Source organism: Lactuca saligna, chromosome 5, assembly GCF_052625555.1.
Source record: "Lactuca saligna cultivar CGN05327 chromosome 5, ASM5262555v1, whole genome shotgun sequence".
In the NCBI taxonomy this organism is placed as follows: domain Eukaryota; kingdom Viridiplantae; phylum Streptophyta; class Magnoliopsida; order Asterales; family Asteraceae; genus Lactuca; species Lactuca saligna.
Window position 1 is genome coordinate 257674921 of NC_136421.1, and position 5841 is coordinate 257680761.

Sequence of the window (5841 nt, forward strand, 5' to 3'; positions counted from 1 at the left end):
CCCACGTTGCATGAGAACACAACCTAAGCCCTGGTTTGACGCGTCGCAGTAGACTACAAAATCTTCTGTTCCTTCGGGCAGAGATAGTACAGGTGCGCTACAGAGAGCTTGTTTCAAGGTCCGAAACGCAATCTCTTGTTTGTCTGTCCATTCAAATGGTACGCCCTTTTGCGTAAGCGAGGTAAGTGGCTTGGCGATCTTAGAGAAGTTTTGAATGAATCTCCTATAGTAGCCTGCTAGACCCAAGAATTGATGAATTTCTGTGGGCGTTGTCGGGATTGCCCATCCTTCTACAGCTTTGACCTTAGAGGGATCCACATGGATTCCATCTTGGCTGATTATATGACCTAGGAAGTTCACACTTCGCAGCCAGAACTCACACTTGGAGAGTTTGGCGTAAAGTTTTTCTGATCGCAGAGTTTCTAAGACTTGTCGAAGATGTTGGCCATGCTCTTCCTTGCTTCGAGAATAGACGAGGATGTCATTGATAAAAATAATGACAAAGTTGTCGAGGAACGGTCGGCAGATTCGATTCATTGGGTCCATAAATGCGGCAGGGGCATTCGTTAGACCGAAGGGCATTACGACAAATTCATAATGTCCGTAGCGAGTTCGGAAAGCGGTTTTTGGAATATCCTCTTCCCGGACTTTGAGTTGGTGGTATCCGGACCGTAGATCTATTTTAGAAAAATAACTAGCTCCTTGGAGCTGGTCAAATAGGTCATCGATTCGTGGGAGTGGGTAGCGGTTCTTGATTGTGAGTTTATTTAATTCTCTGTAATCGATGCACATTCTAAAAGATCCATCCTTCTTTTTGACAAAGAGCACCAGAGCTCCCCATGGCGAGTAACTAGGTCGAATAAATCCCTTGTCCAAGAGTTCGTTGAGTTGGCTGGATAATTCCTGCATCTCGGCAGGAGCTAGCCGGTAGGGTGATTTAGCGATAGGAGTTGCTCCTGGAATGAGGTCGATTTGAAACTCAACCTGTCTCTCTGGGGGTACTCCCGGAAGATCTTCAGGAAACACGTCCGGAAATTCACACGCTACGGGAATGTCTCGAACGCTAATCTCCTCCTTGGTTTTATCCACCACGTTAGCCAGGAACGCCAGATTGTTCCTTCGTAGATATTTCTGTGCCTTGATGCACGAAACGAGGTGAAGGTTCATGCTAGATTTGTCCCCGTAAATCACTAGGGTTTCGTGATTTGGGAGACGAAGACGAACGGCCTTCTCGTGGCACATAATTTCAGCATGGTGGGGACTTAACCAGTCCATGCCGATGATCACATCGAAACTCCTAATTGATACTGTCATTAGATCTATTCGGAAGACATGCTGATTAAGTGTTAGGGTACATCCGGTGTAGACTTCCCCAGTGGATTCGGTTTTCCCATTGGCCATTTCCACCGTATAGGTTTCATTTAACTTTTGGGGCAGTTGTTTTAATAAATGCTTAAACTTATTGCTTACGAAACTTCACTCCGCTCCGGTGTCAAATAAGATGCATGCATAAGTGTGGTTTAAGGGAAACATACCGGTAACAACAGAGGGGTCCTGAATAGCCTCATCCTGACCCATGGTCAACATCCTTCCTGTTCCTCCGTTTCTTAAATTGTTGTTGTTAGGGCAGTCTCGGTGGATGTGTCCAGTCCTCCCACACCCGAAGCAGGTGTGGCTAGGCCCTGTGTTATTGCCGCCGGCATTGATGTTGTTGTTGCTGCGATGGTTGTTGTTGTTGGTTCCCTGATTTTGGTTCTGGGGAGGGTAAGTCCTGCAGTACCTTGCAGTATGTCCCTTTCGGTTGCAACTGGTGCACTGAAAATTCTTGCATTCCCCATTGTGATGGAAACTGCACTTGATGCATTTGGGAAGATTACCGGAATAGGGTCTAGAAGCATTTGAAGTGGTTGAAGTTGGAGCATGTGGTGCGGCTGGAACCGGCGCGGTAACAGCATTAACCGCCACTGTCTGCTACTTCCTGGAGGTCTCGGGGCCCTGGCGCCCCTTCCTCTTATTGTTCTTTCCCTTCTTGCCATCACTTTCCTTCGTCTTCTCAGTCTCCACTGGCTTCTCTCCCTTCTTGTTGTTATGGTCATACAGCTTCTTTGCCAATCTTTTCGCACTGTCAAATGTTTCGGGGTTTGCAGCTATCACATTCCCTTGAATTGGTGATGTTAGTCCCCAGATGAATCGCTCAATCTTCTTTCCTTCCGAGGTGATCATACCCGGGCACAGCAGAGATAGTTTGCTAAATCTAGATATGTAGGCATCGATATTCGCATTCTGCACAGTGAGGTTCCATAGCTCTTGCTCCATCTTCTGTATTTCGCCTCGTGGGCAGTACTCAGCCATTAACATTTCTTTCATCTCTGCCCACGGCATAAAGTTGGCTACAGGGAGCGTCATGGATTCTACATGTCCGTTCCACCAGGTGAGCGCTTGATCTACAAGAGTGCAGGCTGCGAACTTTACTTTCATTTGCTCAGGACAATCGCATATCTCGAATACCGATTCCACCTTCTCGATCCAGCGCTTCAGAGTGATCACCCCTCTAGTGCCGTTAAAAGTTCGTGGTTTGGCGTTTGTGAAGTCCTTGTAGGTACATGTCTTGGTGGGTCCTTGATTCATTCCGTTGTTCGAACTTCCGGCTCCTTTCCCATTGACTCCTCCATTGTTCCCTTGATGAATTTGCGCAATCGCTGCAGTGACTGCTGTAGATACAACTACCTGGAATGCGGCTGAGTCGACTTCAGGTGGGGTTGGTCCTGGGTTTCTGCGAGTAGGTCGGAGAGGCATCTTTCTGTGACAAAACGGAAAGATGTTGAGGGTATGTGGTTTCTGTGAGGTCGTGATCCTACTGACTAGGTGCATGGTGCGAACTTAAACACTAGTACTATTGACCATTCAATCATAATTTCTCGACACATAGTAATTCGTAATATCGTAACAAAACACGTAAAACTTCATTAATATTATCTGCATTTGATACATGAAAATTTTGCTCGTAAGAGCATACATGAGTGACACTGATTCGACAGCATAACGACTCTATGAGTAGTGTAGTCACTTAAACATAGAGTCGGAGTACATAGCATAGTTCCTAACGACCTACTAAGATAAGTCTATCCCTAACTGCGATGAGCTAGGTCCGGAGGTGGTGCCGAGGATGTGGATGCTCCCTGAAGACGAGCCACCAAGCGTTCTGCGTCCCGAAGTTGAGACTCCCACCGAACCTGTCTCATGTGAAACTCTCGAAGGACGTCACGCGTCTCTTGCTCCGCACGCTCCACCCTAGTCCTCAACTGGCGCACCTGATCAGCAGTGTCCTGGGCAAGATTGCTTGTATTCCGTAACCGTTTCACCATGACTGGAAGGGCTCGATCAGCCGGTCCTCCGTCTCTCAGGTCAAAGAACTCGCGTGACATGCTGTACGGGGGTCGCTGTCCCTACTGTCTGCTCCATCTCCAAAGATCAATAACCCAGGGAGGTGTAGGACCAGTGGGGCCTACACGATAGGCAGGCACCCTGATCGGGTAAGGGGGGTTGATGACTTCAGACTCCGCATCCGAATCACCCCCTTCACTATCATCAGTATCCTCCTCGAGGCTTCCTTCATCTTCCTCTGATTCAGCAGGGTCGCCCTCACCTTTGGCCTCCGGTTCCCCGTCGGATTCCTCTTCGGGGTCTTCCTCAGGCTCCTCCTCAGGCTCTTCCTCGGGCTCCTCCTCTAGCCATCCGTTGTTCCCCTGGTTAGGGAAGTAAGGATCTCCGGGGTGATGAAAACCAGCCATGCGGTCTGCGAGAGTGTGTAATTATGCTAACGTTATTCCTAGGGTGCTACAATTATCGCATAGATCAAGTAGGCGTTCTCTTTTTAGTGGTAGAAGGGTATAGTTTTAGGTTCCCTAGCTATCCCGATCTCATCAGGACGTGTGTTAGTTATACTTTGGAGAGAGTGTAGTTGATCAGGCTACATCTGCTCTTTGGTACCACTAAGAACAGTCCTGAATTTAACCGAGATACTAGTATTATTTTTGTTTGGTTCGACGTTATGTTCCTACTCCTAATGCAAGCAAGGGTGTTTTATTTACTTGTTTTGTTCAGATTTATGTTAGTCCCTCTTTTTGGTTTATAGTTGCATATCAATGTGTGGCTAGATATGCTAGTTCACTATAAACAAAGCTCTGATACCAACCTGTCACACCCCCGAACCAGACGGCGGAAACGTCCGGGGGCTATTGTGACTCAATAGAATACCATCACAGTGAATATACATGAAACATAACATCATACATCACCAAGCATTGGAATAATACAACTGGTAGCGTTTACATCCGTTACATTGTTTCAAAATACTACATTCCAAAATACATTGTTCATTGTTACTTAAACAACCGCAAAACAATCATAGAGTATAGTCCTTTCTTCACTTATCTGTTACCTGAGAATACAAGTATTTTGAAAAACATCAACATATGAAATGTTGGTGAGTTCATAAGTAATGTTTGAAATCCAATGTTTGTAATGTTTTGAAAAACCACCAGAAAATCCGATATTTTCTGAAAATAGAATAGCGTAAAAATATGTGAAGATCTGTGAGTATGCTTGTTTGAATTCTATAGATGTAAGCGTAAGAGTTGTGAAATTCAACATGTAGTTCATAAGTGTACTGGTTGAAAACCCTAGGAAAACCCAACGTTTTCCTATCACTTTGCTTTACTTAGTTTGTGTGTCGTTATTTCGTTACGTTAGAGGTGTTCGTTGAGCTCCGGAGGCATTGAGTATACAGAGGGTGGTGAATTGTTGAACGTACGTTAATGAAAACGTCCAGTTGTCAACCGTACTAGCGATCCCTTAGGCGTCACTCGCACTTATTCACACAACTCCATCCTCCCGGACTTGTGTAGTCCCACGACTGAGGAGAAAAAGTGAAGGTGCGAAACCCTCGGTATTTCCCTACGTCGTTCAAGACCATTGCAATTGCGAAGGGCCCGAAGCCCAACCCGCAATCGTGAGTTCCCGACTTTACTAGCAGCACCGAAGGACCCTTGGGGACCAGCAGCACGTTTGCCATTGAAAGTCCTTTTACACGCGGTCGAGTCGTATTAGACCCAACTACATGTAAGCAAGTATCCTTTGGGCCTAAAGATCATGTCATCGGGCTAGCTAGGCTCAACAAGCACGATTTGCAACTTTTGGGCCTAAGGAGTGTACGTCGACGTATTGAGTAAGTTCCACGAGAGTATAGAGCTCCGAGAGTTCCATATGTGTATTGAGCGTTGTAGTGTTAGTAGTTTTGGATTTGTTATTGATTCAAGACCGAATCAATTCGTTTAACAACGATTTTTGGTATTGTTGTGTCTTGTGTCAGTAGTCGTGGTGCCAATATTTGATCAAGTTGTGTGTATTGAATTAACCTTGAATGTTTTCTGTTTTCAGCCCCTCATTGTTTGTAAAATTTACTTTTTCACCCCTTTAGGTAAATTAATTTCCGGTTTAGTCCTTAAACCATTTTTCTTGACATTTTAACACCAAAAATTATTGAAATTAATATTTTTCAGCATATTTTTCATTGAAAACAGTTTAAGTCCCTGAAATTGCAGTTTTCTCGGTTATAACCCTCCTTTTTCGCAGTTTTTACAATTTTGGCCCCAATTGGAAATTTTTTGCAACTTTGGTCCTTTTTAAATTTGAAAAGCATTTTAAACCTTTGAAAAGTACTTGTAACACTAGTAGTCCACTGTTTTACAGAAAAACACAGTTTTGGCCCTCCAAAACAGAAAATTTCGCATAATGGGCCCTATTGGGCCGAAATTGTCATTTTTAGCCCATTAAGCTTGA